The 23474-nt window shown below is 38.7% G+C and overlaps 1 long non-coding RNA gene and 1 other non-coding gene across 2 annotated transcripts in view; one reads left to right on the top strand and one right to left on the bottom strand.

Annotated features, from left to right (window-relative positions):
- Window positions 1–23474, top strand: part of LOC113610628 (uncharacterized) — a 156871-nt gene that overhangs the window by 17768 nt on the left and 115629 nt on the right. The window lies entirely within an intron of this gene.
- On the bottom strand, window positions 14096–14202 carry LOC113610715 (U6 spliceosomal RNA). Its single transcript, XR_003429187.1, has one exon. It is a non-coding gene; the product is annotated as a U6 spliceosomal RNA (small nuclear RNA).

A 23474-nucleotide genomic window follows, 5' to 3' on the forward strand; every position in this document is an offset into this window, starting at 1 on the left:
CTGATCTATGGACTCTCACTGAGATCACCGAGGTCAATTGGATCCATGCTTCTCACTTTACAGATGAGGAAGCTGAGTCCAAGAAAGAATGAGGAGCTTGGAAATCTCACACATCCAGCCAGTGTTGGCAGGGCCTGGAATCCAGACTCCTAAGCCCCTGGACTGAATATTATTTGACAAACCGTTTTCCCTCGTCTGTTCCCTTTTCAAAACCTGCTCGCAGGAAAGGACAGCGTAACCTCATTTTAGGCACAGATGTAAATGACTCTTAAGTCTTCAATTATTTTTCTGTGGAGCACTGTAATGAAATATGGTTACTGACAGCAATAAACTGGGAGGGGTCTGGTACTTGGAGGGCACATGAACACTTGTTTTCAACATCTCACAAATCAGCCCTTCATACTTTCTTACTACCCTTGTCATTATTTTTTTTCCCTTCCCTTGCTGTTCAGGTAAAAACAGATCTCTACTCAAGCAGTAGCTGAAAACTTCGCAGGCCTTGGCCCGCATGTTTTCAGAGCAAGAAGACCAATCTTTCATTTATTTAACAAGCATTTATTGAGGATCTATTATCTCCAGGTACTGTCTGGTTCTTGGGGATAATAGCAATGAGCCAGACTAAGTTTCTGACCTAATAATTTTTTAGTCCCAGTGACAGATGTCATGCCTGTCTCTTGGGCTAGCAGAAGAGGAATCAGCTATGAGACACATGTTCAGGAGTTCCCGAGTGAGTCTTTGCCGTCTTGTTTTTCTTTACCTGCTCTTTTCAGAGATAGAAATGCCTTCAGGAGGGGTAAAATGAGAGAATTCTTTTTCACCAGCATTTTTCTTGGTGTTCATTCTAAATATCAGATTTTCCTAAAAGAAATGACTTAATATCAATTCATTCCTCTTGATTTTTTTTTTGCAAAATATGTTGAACCCAAACTAGGGAACACAAAAGTGGGCATCTTCAGAATCCCAGGATTCAAAAGTGGTCTATACTCAGTTTGCAAAGGGAAGCACAAGACAGACTGCATCTAGTGTATTTTCAAAACCTGCAGCCCACAGTCTTTGTTACTGCAATATTTTGGTTCTGTTTCAAACAATTTCTTCCACCTTGTATAATCATGGCACTGAATAAACGTTCAACATTAAAACAGTTACTGCTTTTCAGCTCCAGGATGGCTGTGTTTCAGAACCGAGGGAAGCATGTGCCTTCCGGATGAAAGGTGTAGTATAAATGCAACTTATTACCATTTTAGGCAGAATTCCCAGGCTGGCATTTAGCAATTAAAAAAGCAAAGCTAAACAAGCCCAGGAGATCAACATTCCCTTTTCTTCCAACCCAAGATGCTCAGTTATTGTGGACAAAGAACTAGAGGGCCCCACTGTCCTTTGTTGACTCTCTTCCGAGCCTCTAAAGCAGCGCAGGCGGGAAGGGAGAGAATTAGTTTTTCGTTTCCATTAATCAATGGAGGGTCTAAATGAAGAGGTACAAATGGCTCTTTTAAGAATTCGTCAAAGCAAAATTCACATTATAAAAGATTTACTGATTTTCTCCTCTCAGTTGAATAATCTCTCTTGATATTTCCAAGCCTTTATCTTCTCTTCAAAGAATGCTCTGTCTTGGGCTTAACTTTGCAAGGTGCATGGTTGAGTGGCAGAGATTAACCTTCACAGGAAAATGTAGATTTAGAAAAATTTACTTCTGGGTGAGCATGGTTTAGTAAAATAGACGTTTTCCTAATTCAAAGAAAAGAGACTCGGCATTTTTAAAACCTCATATACTGGTGATTCCTGAGTGATGGATAAAGTGTTTTCCTCAGAGGTATATATTCTTCTCTGTTCAGATTCAGGAATTTGCTGTGAGACTAAGTTTTTCTGCCAACCATTGTTACCTTTAAATATTCAGTATTGATTTCTGCCTATTCTCTTTCCCAAGTTCAAGGTTATGAGCTCCTAGACTAATTTGTAAGGTATCTGTACTTGCAAGGAAATGTGAGGTCTCCTTTCCAGGGACTTTTGGAATCTTCTCTCTAATTCTGCTGATATAATGAATCTGGGAACCCTAACCTTAAGGTCAACTAATTTATTGTTAGTGACCTGTATTGAGGGAAACACAGCAACAGAGGGATGATGATAATTTTTGTCATCAAAGCAAGTGTACTGCTTACGAGTATATGAACCTAAATTTCTCCTGAACATATTTTTAAATCTTTTACCTGTAAATTTTCTCAAGAATAAGCAACAATAGCATAGGAATATATATTAAGCTGAAGGAAAAAATATCTTTCAAATGAAGCCCTTGTTGCTATCTTTTTAACATTTTTATTCTGTTTGCTATTTATTAGGTACCATAAATGTGAACATGGTTTTAATTCTTCCTCAAGTCTCAAGCACAGGTGCTTCATTTGATGTTTTTCCTGGAGGGCAGCATCCCATTACACCACATGCTAAAGGACAAGTTGGAGTGTTATATACCCAGAGAAAGGCCCGTACAAGTATTCAGTTACAGTCAACTTCCAAAGTTAATACTTGGTATTTGCTCTAGGTCTAATGACAATTAGATTGAGCAAAGCAGGCATGGGGAGGACATTGCATCCACTAAAGCAATTGCATGACACAAGAGCACAATATTCTAAGTCCAGCCAGAACCATTCTGTATGACCCTGTAATGATGGACTGTACATTTGTCCAAAAGCCAATAGAAATTTACAGCACAGAGAATGAGCCTTAATGTATATATTTCTTAAATTTGAGAAAATCATTTAGGAAGTCAGAGGATCATAGGGTGGATTGCAGTCTATGACAAAAGAACCTAAGTGCATTACAAATGTGTGAAACAATATCACTAAATGAGCTAGAGAAAAACGGTCTGAAAATACCCAAGAAAAGTGTTCCACCTAAGAGAGGACTAGTGCACCAGTGATATACACAGGGCTCTTTTTTGAGTGCCGCCTGCATCAGAATCACCTCTGTAACTTTTAAATTCTATTTTTAAATAAACATGAAGCTATCCCCATTTTTAGATATTCTGAGTCAGTTGGTGTTGGGTGGATCATTCATTAAAGAGGTCAATGAATGTTAATAAAACAAGAACCTAATATTAATCACATAGAGGCTTAATATTCATACAGAATTGGGATGAATTATGCAGAAACGTTTAATATCTGTTTCTTCTCCCTTTTCAGCTGGGTTTCAACCAGAAATCTATGTGAGTTACACATTCCCTGAGGCTGAATTGACTTGTTTATGTAATTGCTCATTTTCTTCTCCAAGTTAAAATTTTTATGATGGAAAATACGTTTCTTTTTATTCTGTATTTTTCCTTCTATCAAGGCAAATTTCTGCATTAGACTGCAGTGGTTATGGGACAGGAAAATCAAGTATTTAAAAAAAATTTTTATTATAAAATCTATGTGAAAAAAGATTTTTGATGTATGGATATTGGTTCTTAAAAATAATACATAAGAAAATAAAATACACACATCAGGAATTTGGAATAGTTAGACATGTGAAATATGTAGGGCTTCTGAATGATTTTGAAGTGGTAGAAACTCATAAAGAAGATCAGACCCCTGACAATGCAAATTTCACAAACCTCCCTCTCCTGGTTCTGGTGTTACTGATTCTAGTTGTTTTCAATGGAATTTAGGTTACTTTAGTGATGAGTTCAGGGAGGAATTGGGAGATAACAGTCAAAAATATTGTAACATTGGGCAGTGCCTCTTCATAAAATCTTTTTTTTTTTTAGTTTCCTCATTGGATAATTTTATTTTTTAATTTTCTTTTAATTGGGGTAAAATTGCTTTATAGTGTTGTGTTAGTTTATGCTGTACAATGAAGTGAATCAGCTATATGTACACCTATATTTCCTCCCTCTTGGACCTCCCTCCCACCCTTCTAGGTCATCACAGAGCACTGAGCTGTGCTCCCTGTGCTGTACAGCAGGTTCCCACTAGCTATCTTTTTTACACATGGTAGTGTATACATGTCAGTGCTACTCTCTCAGTTCATCCCACCCTCCCCTTCCCGCCCTGTGTCTACATATCCATTCTCTACGTCTATATCTCTATTCCTGCCCTACAAATAGGTTCATCTGTACGATTTTTCTAGATTCCATACATGTGCGTTATAATATACAGTATTTGTTCTTTTCTTTCTGGCTTACTTCACTCTGTATCACAGACTCTAGGTCTGTATGACAGACTCTAGGTCCATCCACATCTCTACAAAGGACCCAATTTCATTCCTTTTTATGGCTGAGTAATATTCCATTGTATATATATACCCCGTATCTTCTTTATCCGTTCGTCTGTCGATGGACACTTAGGTTGCTTCCATGTCCTGGCTATTGTAAACAGTGCTGCAGTGAACATTGTGATACATGACTCTTTGAATTATGGTTTTCTCAAGGTATATGCCCAGTAGTGGAACTACTGGGTCATAAGGTAGTTCTATTTTTAGTTTTTTAAGGAATCACCATACTGTTCTCCATAGTGGATGTATCAATTTACATTCCCACCAACAGTGCAAGAGCATTCCCTTTTCTCCACGCCCTCCGCAGCATTTATTGTTTGTAGATTTTCTGATGATGGCCATTCTGACCAGTGTGAGGTTATACCGCATTGTAGTTTTGATTTCTCTAATGTTTAGTGATGTTGAGCATCTTTTCATGTGCTGCTTGGCCATCTGTATGTCTTCTTTGGTGAACTGTCTATTTAGGTCTTCCACCCATTTTTTTTTTTTTTGCTGTACGCGGGCCTCTCACTGTTGTGGCCTCTCCCGTTGCGGAGCACAGGCTCCGGGTGCGCAGGCTCAGCGGCCATGGCTCACGGGCCCAGCCGCTCCGCGCCATGTGGGATCTTCCCAGACCGGGGCACGAACCAGTGTCCCCTGCATTGGCAGGCAGACTCTCAACCACTGCGCCACCAGGGAAGCCCCCACCCACTTTTTAACTGGGTTGTTTTTTTTTTGTTATTGAGCTCCATGAGCTGTTTGTATATTTTGGAGATTAACCCTTTGTCCATTGCTTCATTTGCAAATATTTTCTCTCATTCTGAGGGTGTCTTTTCACCGTGATTATGGTTTCCTTTGCTGTGCAAAAGCTTTTAAGTTTCATTAGGTTGCATTTGTTTATTTTTATTACTCTAAGAAAAGGTCTTGCTGTGGTTTACGTCAAACAGTGTATTTCCTACATTTTACTCTAAGAGTTTTATAGTGTCTGGTCTTACATTTAGGTCTTTAATTCATTTGGAGTTTATTTTTGTGTATGGTATTAGGTAGTGTTCTAATTTCATTCTTTTACATGTAGCTGTCCAGTTTTCCCAGCACCACTTATTGAAGAGGCTGTCTTTTCTCCATTGTGTATTCTTGCCTCCTTTGTCATAGATTAGTGGACAGTACGTGCATGGGTTTATCTCCGGGCTTTATGTCCTGTTCCATTGATCTATATTTCTGTTTTTGTGCCAGTAGCATACTGTCTTGATTACTGTAGTTTTGTGGTATAGTTTGAAGTTGAGGAGCCTGATTCCTCCAGCTCCGTTTTTCTTTCTCAAGATTGCTTTGGCTTTTCAGGGTCTTTTCCATTTTCATACAAATTGTAAAATTGTTTCTTCTAATTCTGTGAAGAATGCCATTGGTAGTTTGATAGGGATTGCACTGAACCTGTAGATTGCTTTCGGTAGTATAGTCATTTTCACAATATTGATTCTTCCAATCCAAGAACATGGTATATTTCTCCATCCGTTTATGTCACCTTTGATTTCTTTTATCAGTGTTTTATAGTTTTCTGAGTTTAAGTCTTTTGCCTCTTAGGTAGGTTTATTCCTAGGTATTTTATTATTTTTGTTGCAGTGATAAATGGGATTGTGTCCTAATTTCTCCTTCTGATTTTTCATTGTTAGTGTGTAGGAATGCCAGAGATTTCTGTGCATTAATTTTGTATCCTGCAACCTAACCAAATTCATTGATTAGTTCTAGTAGTTTTCTGGTGGCATCTTTAGGATGTTCTATGTATAGTATCATGTCATCTGCAAACAGTAACAGCTTTACTTCTTCTTTTCCAATTTGCATTCCTTTTATTTCTTTTTCTTCTCTGATTGCTGTGGCTAGGACTTCCAAAACTATGTTGCATAACAGTGGTGAGAGTGGACATCCTTGTCTTATTCCTGATCTTAGTGGAAATGCTTTCAGTTTTTCACCTTTAAGTATGATGGTTGCTGTGGGTTTGTCATATATGGTCTTTATTATGTTGAGGTAGTTTCCCTCTATGCCCATTTTCTGGAGAGTTTTTATCATAAATGGGTGTTGAATTTTGTCAAAAGCTTTTCCTGCATCTATTGGGATGATCATATTGTTTTTATTCCTTGACTTGCATATATTAAAGAATCCTTGCATTCCTGGGATAAATTCCACTTGATCATGTGATATGATCCTTTTAATGTTTGCTAGTATTTTGCTAGCAATTCTGTTTGCTAGTATTTTGTTGAGGATTTTTGCATCTATGTTCATCAGTGATACTAGTCTATAATTTTCTTTTCTTCTGAAATCATTTTCTGGTTTTGGTATCAGGGTAACGGTGGTTTCATAGAATGAATATGGGAATGTTCCTTCCTCTGCAATTTTTTGGAAGGGTTTGAGAAGGAAGGAAGTTAGCTTTTCCCTAAATGTTTGATAGAATTCACCTGTGAAACCATCTAGTCCTGGGCTTTTGTTTGTTGGAAGATCCTTAATCACAGTTTCAATTTCAATACTTGTGATAGGTATGTTTATATTTTTAAATTTTTCCTGGTTCAGTCTTGGAAAATTGTACCTTTCCAGGAATTTGTCCATTTCTTTGTGGTTGTGCATTTTATTGGCATATAGTTGTTTGAAGTAGTCTCTTATAATCTTTTGTATTTCTGCAGTGTCAGTTGTGATTTCTCTTTTTTCATTTCTAATTTTATTGATTTGCGTCCTCTCCCTTTTTATCTTGATGAGTCCCTTTTTCTCTTGATGAGGCTAAAGGTTAATCAATTTTGTTTATCTTCTCAAAGAACCAACTTTTAATTTTATTGATCTTTGCTATTGTTCTCTTCGTTTCTATTTCATTTATTTCTGCTCTGATCTTTATTTCTGTTTACTGACTGGGTTTTCTTTGTTCTTCTTTCTCTAGTTGCTTTAGGTTTAAGGTTAGATTGTTTAGTTGAGATTATTTCTTGTTTCTTGAGGTGGGATTGAATTGCTATAAATTTCCCTGTTAGAACTGCTTTTGCTGTGTCCGATAGGTTTTGGGTCATTGTGTTTTTGTTTGTCATTTGTTTCTATGTATTTTTTTGTTTCTCCTTTGATTTCTTCAGTGATATCTTTGCTATTTAGCAGCACATTGTTTGGCCTCCATGTATTTGTGTTTTTTTTACAATTTTTTTTCCTGTAATTGATATCCAATCTCATAGCACTGTGGTTAGAAAAGATGCTTGATACAATTTCAATTTTCTTAAATTTTCTGAGGCTTGATTTGGGACCCAAGATGTGATCTATCCTGGAAAATATTCCATGTGCACTTGAGAAAAAAGTGTATTCTGCCACTTTTGGGTGGAATGTTCTATAAATATCAATTAAAACTATCTGGTCTGTTGTGTCATTTAAAGCTTGTGTTTCCTTATTTATTTTCTGTTTGGATGATCTGTCCATTGGTGTACATGGGGTGTTAAAGTACCCTACTATTATTGTGTTACTGTTGATTTCCCCTTTCATGACTCTTAGCATTTGCCTTATGTATTGAGGTGCTCCTATGTTGGGTGCATAAATATTTATAGTTGTTATACCTTCTTCTTGGATTGATCCCTTCATCACTATGTAGTGTCCTTCCTTATCTCTTGTAACAGTCTTTATCTTAAAGTCTATTTTATTTGATATGAGTATTGCTACTCCAGCTTTCTTTTGATTTCCATTTGCATGGAATATCTTTTTCCATCCCTTCACTTTCAGTCTGTATGTGTCCCTAGGTCTGAAGTGGGTCTCTTGCAGGCAGCATATATATGGGTCTTACACATACATATATATATGTATGTGTACATTCAGTGAGCCTGTGTCTTTTGGCTGTAAATTTAAGCCATTTACATTCAAGGTTATTATCGATATGTATGTTCCTATTACCATTTTCTTTATTGTTTTGAGTTTATTTTTGTGTGTCTTTTTCTTCTCTTGTGTTTCCCGCTTAGAGAATTTCCTTTAGCATTTGTTGTAAGGCTGGTTTGGTGGTGTTGAATTCTCTTAGTTTTTGCTTGTCTGAAAAGATTTTGATTTCTCCGTCGAATCTGAATGAGATCCTTGATTGGTAGGGTAATCTTGGTTGTAGGTTTTTCTCTTTCATCACTTTCAGTATATCCTGCCACTCCCTTCTGGCCTGCAGAGTTTCCACTGAAAAATCAGCTGGTAACATTATGGGGATTCCTTTGTATTTTATTTTTTGCTTTTCCCTTGGTGCTTTTAATATTTTTTCTTTGAATTCAATTTTTGTTTGTTTGATTAATATGTGTCTTGATGTTTTTCTCCTAGGGTTTATCTTGTATGGGATTCTTTGCACTTCCTGGACTCAGGTGACTATTTCCTTTCCCTTGTTAGGGAATTTTCCACTATAACCTCTTCAAATATTTTCTCAGACCCTTTCTTTTTCTCTTCTTTTTCTGGGACTCCTATAATTCGAATGTTGGTGCATTTAGTGTTGTCCCAGAAGTCTCTGAGATTGTCTTCAATTCTTTTCATTCTTTTATCTTTATTCTGCTCCTCGGCAATTATTTCCACCATTCTGTCTTCCAGTTCACTTATTCATTTTCTCCCTCAGTCATTCTGTTATTGATTCCTTCTAGTGTATTTTTCATTCCAGTTATTGTGTTGTTCGTCTCTGTTTGTTTGTTCTTTAGTTCTTCTAGATCTTTTTTAAATGTTTCTTTTATTTTCTCAATCCATGCCTCCATTCTATTTCCAAGATTCTGGATCATCTTTACTATCATTTCTCTGAATTTGTTTTCAAGTTAGTTGCCTATTTCCTCTTCATTTATTTGGTCTTGTAGGTTTTTACCTCGCTGCTTCATCTGTGATATATTTTTTTGTCATCTCATTTTTTTTTTTTTTTTTGATGGGTGTGATTGTGTTCCTGTCTTACTGGTTGTTTGGCCTGAGGCTTCCAGCACTGGAGTTTGTAGACTGTTGGGTAGAGTTGGATCTTGGTGCCAAGATGAGGACTCCTGTGAGACCTCACTCCGATGAATATTCCCTGGGGTCTGAGGTTCTCTGTTAGTCCAGTGGTTCAGATTCAGAGCTCCAACTGCAGGAGCTCTGTCGAACCAAGATCATGCAAGCCACAGGGGGTGGCAAAAAAAAAAAAGAAAAAGGAAAGGAGCAGAACAATAAGTAAGAGTAAAAAATAAAATTAGATCAGAAAACTAACAGATGTGTTAGAAAGAATAAAAAAGTAAAAATATTGATGAAACAACAATTGGAGGTAAAACAGAACCACAATAGTAAAAAAAAAGGAGGAAAAAAAAACAGCCGGAAAAGGCCTTGACTGTGGGGAGTGGGGCTTATGCAGGGACAGGGTTTGGGTGGTGGGCGGGGCCTATGCCTAGGACCCACAGGGCTGGAAAAGGCCCTGGGGGGCGTGGGGGTGGGTCTTAGACTCAACACAGAAGAAGGGGCCCAGGTGTGCCTCTGGCCTTGGGGGGTGGAGGACCAGGTCCAGGTCCCCACAGGCTCACTGGGCCCAAGTGGGCAGGGCAAACGCTAGATGTGCTCCCCCCGATCCTCTGATCCCAGAGGGCCCATCCCTGTCTGCCTCTCCTCTTCTCCCCCTGACTCCCTCCTATGCCCCTAGGACTGCCACAGATGGAGGGGGCCTCAGAGGGTGGGGGACCTGGCCTGGGAGCCCAGCAGCCTTCCCGGGGCCAAGTGTATGGGGGAAATGCACACTGTACCTCCCCTGATCCTACCAAAGTGTTTTTTATTTTTCCTGTCCCTGTTACTCATGAGATGGGGCTCAAGGGTTTTAATTGGAACCATAGGTAAGGCATCATGAGATCAATTAAACCTCCCCAAACTGTGTGTCCATCTGGCCTATGATTGTTCCTCTGTTGTGTAGTAGCCCCAAGAGGGCAAAGGAGAAGAGCTCTGGTATTACCCTCGACTCCATCTCTGGACCGTTGCAAGAGGTACTGAAGGAAACAGCACTTTGAAAGTCTTCTGAGAACCTTCTATTCATTGAAACTTGGTATAATGTGAAACTGCATTCATATCATGGTATCTATCTCCATGAAATTTCTATAGAGTTGTGTTTTGGGAAACAAACATATTCTTCATAAATGCACACACACATATTAGTAAAGAGTCATAAGTATCTATATTTTAACTTTTGTATACGGGAGTGACTTCAGAAATCATCCATTTAGGAAATCTGATTTTACAATGAGGAAATCGAGATTCCAGAAAGAAACACAATGGCAATTCTTATTCCCACTAGAATATGGATAGGCAGGGCTTAAACCCACAGCATAGTGCTCTTTCTGCCATAGTTACAGGAAGATATATGGATACAGACAAAGTTATAGGTATATACCTGTAACACAAAATTGGTTGGAAACAAATAATTTCTAAACAATCTGGTATGTTTCAATGGGGTATGAAATAAACCCCATAGATTCTAGCTTGAGTCTGAGTGGTTTGTTTTTTATTATTTTTTTATACTGAACACATACACCCCATAAAGAAAAACAAATACTTAAGAGGCCAGGTAATCTTGATTACATATTATCATAACTGATGAAAAAGGGCTTCAACAAATGCTTTAATTTTATAGATCCTGTGCAGTAAGACTTGGTAACCTTTATAGTACTACCACAGAGTTTTGTCTATTAGTAGTTCTCAGTAAATCTATGTTAATTAATTGCAGGCATAAAATGCAGGCATCTCAATTTGTTGTCTGTGAGAAAAAATTTCTCTCATCTCATCACAGATTTATATGGAGCTGCTATGTGGATGATTGCATCTTCATGTGTTTAAAGGAAAAGCTAAAGAAAGTACATTGTAATAAATGCCTACTAAATAACAGTCACTTTATATCTGTTATCCCACTTCATCCTTAGCACATCCATATGCCATAAAAATATAGCCTCTACGTACAGGTGAGAAAGTTGAGGCTTATGTCAACCAGTAAGGAGGAGTATTTTCAGGGTTGGAACCAAATTCTCTCTCACTACAAAGCCCATCAATTTTTTACACTATAATCAAATCTGTGATACAGTAAAGAGGCTTCATAATATGCTTTTCCTATTGTTATTTTCAAATATCTATGTGCCTGGGTGGGTCATAAGAAGAAGAAAAAGAAAGCAGAGTCAAGATTTTCAACCCAAATGGTATACACTGTTCTTTCTTTGTGTGACTCTGCAGAGCATCCCAATACTGTGCAACTCTGTTCCTCTCAAGCCATATGGAAAGAGTTTTATGTTTTAAACAATCAGACTTGACAGCACTATTGTTTCTTTCTTATTTAATATCCCTCATCCCTGGAGCCCAGCCAGAATCTGTATTCTCTCTCTAAATTTAATTCTTATTCTTCGTACATATCACTCGTTAGTCAGGAGACAGCAACTTAATGGCATTTGTTCCTGTGGCTTAGGAGCATCTGGGTTATGTCACTTTTTTAGGTGACCTCTTAGCTCAGAGGGAATAAAGTTCTTTGTCTAATGATCTTTCAAGGGCCCTTGTCACTGGCGTTTTTGCTTTCCAGATCCTATGTTGTTTGGTAAATGTCTGAGATGACAAGATTTCTAGATATTTATTTGTTTCTGCTCAAAAGAGGATGGCAGTTAAAAATGTAGAAGGAACAGTGAACAAGGATATTATAAAGGAGAAACTAACAAAGTCACAGTTGTTGGTGTGTAACTTGATGGACTGACAAGTCTTAAACCCCAGAGGAAATGGAAACAAAAGCTATGTAATGGAAAAAAAAATGCATCTCTACATTTTGTGTCATTTCAGCTCAATTCAATTCATTCAATTCAGTTCAGATCAATTCACTTCAACATATATTTCTTTGAGCCCTCAGTGAAGAGCAGGTACTACCCTAGATGCTGAAACAACTTATGTTTCCCTAAGGTCTTATGTGGCCAAGCAAGATGGAACCACACTGTGGATAGCTTTGAGAAAGTCCCTTTACCTCCCTGGGTTTCAGTTTCCTCATCTGTTAAAGGGTGATCTCTTCCAGTCATTCACATTATGTGACATTCCTTATGGGAAGGTTACACTATAATTGAAAGAGCACTTGCTTTAAAATTGGTGATTAACATTTTAGTCCCAACTCTGTTACTATTTAGATGTTTGCACTTGGCAAGTCACTTTGCTTTTTTGGGTCTCCTCCGAGAGATCAGAGAAAATGATTTTGAAGGTTCCCTTTTTGCTATATATTTCTATTAGACTGGCTCTAACCTCACATGTCCATATTCATATTGCATGGAGTAAGTAATCAAACCATGAAGATTTTTGTTGTTGTTGTTGAACCTAATTGTTATTCTTTACTCACAGTGGGATCCATACCGGTGTGGTTTGTAAACTGTGACCACACAGACATGCAACTGGTGCCTGTGGCAGAAATCATGACTTTGTGAAAAATGTCCAAAATTTCCAAAATGGATATCTCTTTGAATAGCAGAGAAGTTTCTGGTCAGATTTTAATTGGTGTGGGGTTTGTGTTTGTCAACTTGCAGCAAAGAAATATTTTATTAAATAACACTTATTGAGATCTGTTGTATCTATTACAGATCACTAAATATTGTAGTTTCCCTCTCGGTAGCATCCTTTCTGCATAAGGATTTCTCACCTGATCGACATCAGGCTTTTCCATGTGACTTGCCTTGGCCAATGCATGTGAGGAGGAGTTAGATGTGCCACTTCTGAATGGAAGTTTTAAGAGAGGAAGTGAACAATTACTGGGTTCCCTTTCTCTCTACCCTGAGATAAGCAGTGTCATAGGGTCTGGGGTGACATGGGAGTTGGCGTGAAAACACTGTGGAGCTGTCCTGTGATTATTGTAGTGTGATCAAGGATTAATCTTAAAAATAAAGGCTTTGCCCAAATCCATCTGGGAGTTTGGGTTTTTTGAGTTCTAGCTGTCCCAGACTCCTTGTATGGTACCTTACAATAAACACCGCACTTTCCTTCACCACACACCCAAAAAAGGACTAGTCTTTTGTCTTTGTAATTTGCTAGGATTTCTTTTTCTGTTGCGTTATAATCCGGTCCGCCCTGAGTACTTTGCTTGCTACTGAGAAATACAGTGGTGAGCAAGGAAAAATCTAATCTTGGGTCCTTTATGAACATTTCGGTGAAGCAAGATGTTATAGTAATGTATCATGCATATTATAGTAGAGGAAGTATGCAATTCATGCATATATTGGGGGAAGCAAACCTTGATAATATGCGTGTAAGCTGACAGTTTATAAATTAATAGGAGTGAAACTGGCTAAGGGCCAAGAGGAGGCAGAGGGTGTTAGCAACAGGAAAAAAAAAAAAAAAAACTACACAGGCCAAGGCATAAGGGCTAGAAAGATCATGGGAGAGTTCCGGAACTCATCGCTGAGCGTGGCTTCAACATAGTCCAGGGGAACAGAGAAGAAACAGGGCTGGTTAGATACCATCAATAATAATAATATTGAGCATTGATTAACTTTGTTCTAAGGGCTTCACATACATTTTCTTCACGATTATTATCACCATTTTTATAGAAGAGGAAATTGAGCCAGAGAGAGGTTTAATAACTAGCCGGTAGTCACACAGCAGGAATGTGATTTTATCTGAAGGGCAATAGGAAATCGCTGAATGGTGTTACACAGAGGCGCCTCGTGAACAGATTCACATTTTAGAAAGATCATCCGGCTGCAGTAGGTTCCCAACTCCAAGTCCCACTCTGGGTGGAGGAAGCATGGGCCTCAACTTGTGCTTCTCTTATCAATCTGACTCCATTGACTAAAACAGTTGGCAAGATGGAAGCTGATAGCCAGCTAGAGCACTGCAGAAAAGGAGGTCACTCTTCAAAAGGCTTTTTAAAAAATTAATAAAGTTTATTATTTTTTTAAATTTAAAAGATAGGGAGTGATTCACGAATTTGCATGTCATCCTTGTGCGGGGGCCATGTTAATCTTTTCTGTACCGTTCTGATTTCAGTATATGTGCTGCGGAAGTGAGCGCAGAAAAGGTGGTGTTTTGAAGGAGTGGGGTGTTCTATGCAAGGAGAAATACATTGTGGGTCTCAAGAGCATTTAGATTTGGGTAATAGTTTTAATAACAATATAAATATAATGAATTGATCCTCCCAATGAGCCCTTGTACCTAATTCAAATAATGGACGTGATGTTACATCAATATTTTGAGCATTTCAATTTACTTTTGACTGTAAAATAGATAATATGGTGCACAAGTTAAAGGCAGAGCCAAACATCTTTAAAGCAGATTTAGCTAGTGGTCCACGTGTTCTGCCCTCCTTGTTGACTGACGTTGAATAATAGTGCTCATAATTTGCGTTTCTCTTTGTCATAAGTAGAGAGATGTAAAGACCTTGCAGGGAGAGAGCCGTTTGTGGATGACAGTGACATCTCTGACTGTTTTCTGTGAGTTCTTTGGTATCCATCAGAAGCCTCCAGAGACTTGAGCCTGACTGAAGAGGTCCTCAAGTCAAGATGCTAGGGGCTGTGATTAATATGTATGCTCTTCAGGATTTTGTAGGGTCTCTTCTGTTTCAACAGAATTCAAAGGAAGAATTGTAGGTAATTTTGACATTTCTGGTTTGCTTTCTATAACCTCCTCTATACACCATCCTTGGAACCTTGACTCTTTCTCTTTCCCCTTCTCTTTTCCTTTCCTCCCTCCTCTTTTTTCTTTCTTCTTCCCTTCCCTGCTTGCTCCTTTGACTATACTTTTTCTCCTTTTAAAACAGCCAGTGTCTGCGGCAAATAACATGCTAGAAATGAGCTGACTGCTAATATGCATAGGAAGAGTTCTTACAACAGAGAAAGGATGTTATGAGACATCGCATACTAATCTTTTCATTTTGGTCTGTAAAGACCCGGGTTCGGCCACGTTAACTCATATGCTTTTAAGGAGATGCTGTTAGGTCGGAATAGGAGATTTGGGGGGTGAGAGGCAGAGATTTGCAGCTCAAGTGTCCAGGAACACAGGTCGACTCTGCACTTGCGGCCTGTCTTTAACAGCCATAGGCAATGCGTCCTTTGTGGTACCATTTCGAGGGGCAGGCTTGGCAGAGGTTTTTAATGCTACTCTTTCCAAACCAACTGTCCTGCCAGGGAAGTTGTCTGAAAAAATCAGTGCAGGTTTAGGGATGGTTTTTTTGAATTTTCCTAAAATAACCAATACTGAGTTGCCAGTTTTGATAGCCCTTTTTATATATCTTGCAGCAGCTGGATCAAAATCTAATGAAGATGTTTGCATCTGACAATGGCAGGCCTGCACGTTTCTATCCTATTTCTTGAGTGCGCAAATGCATTTCATTTGGAAACATGAAAGGCGTATTTAGTGACAACTGATGGTTCTTTGTTTTTTAATTCCCAGTAATGTCTTCAGTTAGTGCTTTTGTTAACATTTTTGCATTATACAGTAGGTGACACAGGAAGATAATCAGTGTTCTGAAAGCAATGAAAGAGTTTATATCCAACTTGTTCTGCCTAGTAAATGGATCCATTTGGCATAGAAACACATTAACATCTTTACAGTGGAATGATTGTGGAAACAGGTTATTCATGGGGCCTGTGCATCTTCCTTCTGCTGCCATAAGACGTATTTTCTAGATTGGAGAAAAGGCATGAGCCATTTTTCTCCCCTTGGAACTGTAAACAAAAGTAAAACTATTAATAGATGCTGTAGCTAATCCTAAGAAGCTGCAACCGAGAGATTAAATAACGTTGTGAAGAGAGAAAACTGGAATGAAAGTGGGGGGGGAGCGAGTTCCCCGATCACTGAGGTACATTAGACAAGGACAAACTGAAGGACTCTAGCTGGTCAGAGGATTGACAGTTAGTATAAGAGGGGATTCCTGGTTTCAGCAAAGTAAGTATCAGTTCATCTATTTCCTGAAAACTATTCTAAGGGGAAGATTTATGTTTTATTTTTTAAGTAGTAGTCAAGATGATTTTAAATGGAGTTTGGATGCCATGGTGATGCAGCTGAGCCTAAAGAGGCCGCAAGGAACTTGTGAGCAAAAAATTGTGTTTTGTGATTAAAGACACAAAACCCGGAGAACTGGGAAGCCTTTGGGTACATTCACAATTTGAGACTGGGGCCCCATTTTAATTGCCACAGAGAATGTATTATAACAAGGGGGATTGGAATGTCATTAAATCTTGTACCTGATATATTAGAAATGGTTAAATGTCCGCGTGTTTTCTTCCTACTAATATTCTTGGACTTCTGTTCTGCCTCCCTTCAAAGAATACATGTTGAGTGAGAGGCATCATGAGTCAGCAGCTCTGCTAAGGATCCCTACATCCCTTCAGATCTTTACACAAACTGTGAAGTTGGCATTACTGAGACAATTTATTACTATTCAAAGTGTGGTCCATGGACAGCATCATCATCATCATGACTTGGAAACTAGCAATGCAAATCCTGTGGCTCCACACCACACCTAATAAAACAGAATCTCCAAGCTCAGGCCCCAGGGATGTGTTTTAACAGGCTCTACAGATAGAGTTTGAGAAGCAACATTTTACAGTTGAGGAATCTGAAGGTCAGGGTGTTTGGGTGATTTAAATAGTAAGACCACACACTGTCAGAAAAGCAGGGTTGAATTTTGGCTTATGTCTCAAGTGGGATCTTTCACAGGATCACTGAACTATCTGGTCACGTCACACTTGGTCTCTGAAGGTGGTTTTTCATTACGGAGTGGTGACTGAGAATGTTTGGAATCTATGACTAATTTGAGCTGTTTGTTCTCTGCCAGAATGTAAATTCTCTTGTCTCTGTCGGTGTGCCTCACTTTTGATAGAGGCCAGACTGGCCCTGCTCCTGTTGCGTAAAGAGACTAGTAAAACTCAAATAGTGATTCGCTGTTTGGCGAAAGGGGTAAAGGATGAGATTATATGACCCCCATCTATTTCACCTATTGAAACATCATGGAGAGGACTGTTGATCGTCTCTCAGCATTTTTATACCTATTAAGCTCTGGGGGAAAGAATAGATCGTGGCATGTTACAGAAGTGAAGCAAATTTATTTGAGATTGCAGATCATTAAAAATCAGCAGTCAGGGCTTCCCTGGTGGCGCAGTGGTTGAGAGTCCGCCTGCCGATGCAGGGGACACGGGTTCGTGCCCCGGTCCGGGAAGATCCCACATGCCGCGGAGCGGCTGGGCCCGTGAGCCATGGCCGCTGAGCCTGCGCATCCGGAGCCTGTGCTCCACAACGGGAGAGGCCACGACAGTGAGAGGCCCGCATACCGCAAAAAAAAAAAAAAAAAATCAGCAGTGAATTGACCTAGATCTACGAGTTCATTGGGTGCATGAGAATATAGACCAGCACATGGGAAGGAGGCTTATTGATGTCTGGCCCTATTGACTGTCATTCTCCATGCTTGAATAAGCATTAACTCAGACCTTTGATATTCAGGCTGCACTGAGCCTTCATAAAGAGCCAGATTCCCATTAGGATGTGACTTACTTTACTGGCCTAATTTTGCTTTCATTTCACCCATTTTTTTGCCCTCTTTCTTGATAGCATTTGGAAGTCATGACCCAGAGCTTGAAATATGTTATTCACTCAATAAAGGCAGGCTTTCAAAACAAAATTAATGCTGTTGTTTGGCAGCTGGTATCATGACTAAGGGGTTTCAAGGAGGGAAGAACCTCTTGCATCTTATAGACTGAGGTTCAACCCTGAGTCTGCCACTTGCTAGTTTGTATGTCCTTGGACTTGTCACGTTTAATCCCTCGGGATCATCCTCTCCTCCTGTAGAATAGGGAGTATTTTATATCTCATAGAGTGATTGCATTGATTAAACATGGGGGAACCATAGATTCAGTTTGCCCAAGACCATCCAGGACTATACCTGTTGTCTTGATGTAATTATGCATAGCATTCCCTTTCACTCTGAAAGTGTCCTGATTTAGATGATAAATTATACAGTCATGCTAATAAGATACTGTATATAATGTGTCACATCCCATTGATATTTAGTAAATGAGAGCTATTATTTGAAATATTGCCTCTGGGAGTCCGTTGTACCTTCCTACTAAGCCAGACTTAGTTTTCCTCCCTGGAAATTGAATGTTAGAACACTCAGGCCTGTGCCTATCTGTGCTAGAGGGTTTGAGGAGGCCGTGCTTCCCTTTCCCCCTCCTTCAGCAAGAGCCTAGGGCAAAACTCACTGGTCACTTCTGCAGAATCAAGTGTTGTTGTCGCCTGTGGATAATTGGGCCATTGCTATAGTGTTCTGGAGCTTTCAGATGACAACTCATGATTCAGCATGGAAGTATATTGCATTTATGAGTACCTACTCAATGTCAGGTACTCTAAAGCTCTGAACTTAAGATGGGCATTATTAGTTCCATTTTACACATAAGGAGCCCAGACTCTGAGATGTTAAGAAATGTTTTTAAGGTCATACCTTTGCTAAGAGGAGAAGCTAGAAGTTAAGCTCTTGTTTTTCTGTCTCCTGAGCTCTTTCCACAGCTCAAATGCCATTCATGAGGAATAATTCTAACACCACATGAAACGATGAGTAATACCAATCAGTTTAATATTATCCGTGGCTTCCTATCTTTGACAGGTGGAGTAGACACTCCCTGTCTCAAGGAAGGAGGATATTTCTAAAACCAACCTGTCACAGTTTCTTTGATCTTAATGTTTTTCCCCCATATGCCCAACATAGATACAGCTTTTCAAAGATCATTGGGCGTCCTGGGTATAAATTGCTGCTATCCTGCTGTCTCTGCCAAACATCCCCAAATGATGGTTATTCAGAAGCAGAAGGTTTCATTTGGGCTTGATGTGGGAGACACTAATGGACAAAAGGAAAGGAAGAGGAGAAAGAGAAAGAAAGGCAGGATGACGGTCAGATCAGACACATCTCCGCATAAACAGATGGAGACTTTTTGGAGAAATCCATTCCTTCCCACTTCTCTAACCATTTTAGGCTAATTCTGACCTGCGTTAGGTAGATAAAGATAAATGTGAATTTTAAATTATATTTAATCTTCATTAAAGTAATTATCTCTCTTAATGAAGAATTTGCTGGGTTGTGGTTGTGCAATGGAGTATAAAATCCTAAGCGAATAAAATCCATTTCATTTTCAGGCTAGCTTTTCTGTCCATTAATAAACAAGGCACAGAAAATATATTTGCGCAGAGTCCTGCAGCCTGCTCATAGCTCACACAAAGCCAATACCACTTACAAAAGCAAGAAATTTGGCTCTCCATTTCTTAGCCTTCATTTTTCATCCCAAAGGAGAGTTTTTGCCCTGAGGAAGTTCCATGCGTTTCCATGTTGGGGCTGTTTACTGAGCCCAGCAGTGAGACAACTGTGGGTGATATCTCATACCCGAACGATTGCTCTAATGCAATAGTGTTCGTATGGTACAGTTTACTTCATCAAAGTGCTCTGGTTTATTAATCACATAAGTATAAATTAGACTCTGGCATGCTTATGTTTCCTAATGTATGAAAATTGCTTATTTATTTCCATGCTGTTACAATGGAAAGAAACAGACTGGTTCTAAATAGCAGTGTACTGTACTGTGAAGCAATTAAGTGAGTTACGCATGGCCTTCAGGAAGAGGATAATGGGGAAGTGGTACCAGCTAGTCCCTCATGGCTGCTGGTCAAAGGAAGAAATGGACGTGTCACAGAAGAGCAGAGACTTGTCCATATTTCATTGCAAGCATGTGAGCCTATTACTGTAGTTGAATCTCAAGATTTAGCTCTCATAAACTTGCTGATTGCCTTAGCTGCAACTTGGAAAAAAATACAACAGAGATGAAAAGTGCATAATGGGTAAGAATTAATGATGTTAATGACAAACTTCACCTTTATCTTTACTCCTCTTTCTTTTAGGCACCACTCTTCCTCCTAAAACTTGGCAAAAACAGAAGCAAACCACCCTTCAAAACATAGTATCCACATATTACCACCCCTGCTGGTGGAGGCAGCCATAGTTCAGTGTAAGAAGCTGCTCTACACTTCCTTCCATGGAGTATGAATTTCCATATATTGGGTTACTGACTTATTTGTTACTTATTATTAATTAAATTACATAGTATTTATTATATGCCAGGTTCTGTTTGAAGTACTTGTTTACTTAATCTTCATAACAACCCTATGAAATAGTTGCCCTTACCGTTCTTATTTTACATACGTGGAAACTAGGGCACAGAGAGATTAAACAACTTGCCTAAGGTTACATAGCTGGTAAGTGGCTGAGCTGGGATTTGAACCCTGCCAGCCTGGCTCCAGAGTCCATGCTCTTTACTGCCACGCCTTCTTGATTCTATCATTTTTGTGTGATCAGCGTCACATCCCTGAACCCCTCAGAATTTTGGTCCTTTCTTCTGCGAAATGAGGGAGGTAAGATTCACTGAGGGCTTCCACAGGTCCATGTTCGGCTCTTTATCGATGTCATCTTATTTGACCTTTAACCCTTACATTTTACATGTGAGAAAACTGGCTCAGATATTTTGTAGCTTCAAGGTCACATAGAGTGTAAAGGATGGAGCAAAGTTTCAGGCTCAGGTTTGCCTATTTTAAACTTTGCATTTCTTCTCTCATATTGTGCAGTTAGGGCTCTGAGGGGTCATGCGAGACAATATATGTGGAGGCAACTAACACTTACTGGCACATTAAACACCCAATAAAAGTTGACCTTGCAAGTTCTTGGCAAATGTATAGAAAGGTTTGTTACTATTGTCAGTATCTTGGTCTGATGGTAGCAGAGCAAAGCGTTCTTAATGGGAGGATATGCCCTATAGGAGGCTGATGTATTAATAGCCAGTAGTGATGCTTACTGCACTTATCACTATGAGACTTTAGTTCAGAAGGTTCTGAAATGGAAAAACTGATCCAGATTGCTTAATCACAAAATTATAGACCACATTCCTCTTGAATTCTCTACTAAAGGCATAGCTTCTGTGGCTATCGAGGAGCTGGATAGGCAAATTGCTTTTTGAAATCTTTTTTGGATTGAGAAAATAACACAGAAGATACAAGGACACTGCATCAAATGCCATGTACTCACTACCCAAGTTGAGCATATTGTTAGTAATACTGGTTTCAGATCATTAAAAATAATATGTAACCGCAGACAGATTAAATTCCCCTATATTCCCATTATAAATCATTATTACCTTTCCTCTTTCCTTCCTTGTTTCCTTCTGTTCAACCACCATCATAAATTTTGTGAATATACAATCTATATCATTTACTTTTAAAAAAATTTATTGACGTATATTTTATTTACAGTGTTGTATTAATTTCTGCTGTAGAGCAAAGTGATTCATCCATGAAACAGAAACAGACTCACAGACATAGAGAACGGACTTGTGGTTGCCAAGGCGGGTAGGGTGGGGAGAGAGGGATTGGGAGTTTGGGATTAGCGTATTATTTACTTTTTAACTAATATGTATGTAACCACAAATAGCAGATGTCAATACACATATCTCTAGTTATTCTGCTGATTTCTGGATAGCATTTCATTCTTTGAATATGACAAAATTTATCAATCTCCCTTTTTTTGGACAGTTGAATTATTAACAATTTTGGTCATACATAATTGAATACTGATTTTTAGTTTTCATGATTAGGATTGTGTCAGTATGGCTCGCAGCTTCATCATTAGGTTCCCATTTCTTTTTCTCTTGATAATGTCGTTCCTGGATTCTTTGGTCCTCTTGCTTTGACCTGTACAGGACCTGGTATTTTGCCATCCTCCCAGATTTCTCTTCACTACCATCCTGGGAATCTCTTTCCTTTCTCTCTGGTTGGCCTGTTTCTGCGTCCCACATCTTGCTCTTCCTGTGAAAGATTGCCTGTTGTGCACGTAGCATCACCGTCATCCTTTTTTTTTTTTTTTTTTTTTTTAATATTCTCTGCATTGCATGGAAGGAGTTTGAAACTCCTTTTTCCATAATTCTTTTTCTCATAGAATTTTGAGTTAGAGCCTCCCAAAGACAAGTACTTGCACGAGATTTTTGGAAGGCAGAGGAAAAGACGTTATTCTCTAGTGGCAGTTACATGCAGACCTAGACGAACTGCAAGCTCTTGAGAATAGCCCTGGCGGGGGGAGGGGGGCTGCAGGCAACTGGGAAGGAATTCAGCTCTTTCTCTGAAACCCACTTCGCTAGCATCACCATTGGCTGTGTAATCTTCAAATTCCCTTTATGAAAGCCCTTTCTACTTGGAATATTTACACTGATTTTTGATTGACTATTGTATTGTGTTTGAGCACACCCTCCAGTAGCTAACCTTAGACCGGATTGATAGCTTGCCGGGTACAAAAGTCAAGATCAGAAACATTTTTACCTTGGAAAATGTGTAAGGTATCTATATACTGTCTTTAAGCTTTCATTTTGTTTATTATTGGTTGGTTGTTGTTAAAAAGTCTAAGAAATCTGATATTCTGATTCTTGATTCATTTTTTCTTTTTTATGATTCTTGATCCTTTACATGTGAAATCCAGCCTCTGCCTGCTATCCCTCACGCCTCTGTCCCAGAAGCTTATAAAATTTCTCATAGTGTCCAGTTTCAATAATATGAAGATTGTGTGTTTTCATATGGTCATTATTCTGGACAATCAATGGTGCTATTCTATTTGGAAACTCTTTCTCTCTAGTTCTGGGAAACTTTCCATTTTCATTTTTGGTAACTTGCTTCCTTCCCTTTTCTTTGCTTTCTCTTTCTGTCACCTCTATTAGTCATAGGTTTATGATCCTGGCTCTGTACTTATATTTATTTTTCTCCTATTTTTAAAAAAGAATCTCTTTTTCTTTGAATTTTGGAGAGTTATTTTAATTTAAAATGTTTATACTGATTTTTAAAATTTGGTAATTGGGGATATTCAACACTACTGATATTTCTGTATTGATGTTAAATTTGGAAATTTATAGAACTATTTTCTATTTTTTTCCTATAAATTTTCTTGGAATTTTTAATGGATATGTATTTTTCCATATACAAATAATGACAGTGTTTTTCCATTTTCCCTCTCAATCTTTATGTCTTTTTTTTTTTTTTGCGGGGGCCTTTTTTATTGTTTGGAAACTCTTATACAATGTTGATACTGCTGGGGAAAACAGGTATCCTTGCCTTAACTTACTGTTCATGGGAGAAGTTGTACATTTTATTGTGTAACATGAGGTTACTTTTTGCTCTCTTTGACTGCGACCCTTTGTAAATTTAAGAACAGTTCATTCCAAGACTAATTTACTAAGAAATTTACTTATGTATTTTTTTTCATCTTTATTGGA

Source organism: Aethalodelphis obliquidens, unplaced genomic scaffold (genome assembly GCF_003676395.1).
Source record: "Aethalodelphis obliquidens isolate GAN/ISIS:26980383/991018 unplaced genomic scaffold, ASM367639v1 scaffold64, whole genome shotgun sequence".
NCBI lineage: Eukaryota > Metazoa > Chordata > Mammalia > Artiodactyla > Delphinidae > Aethalodelphis > Aethalodelphis obliquidens.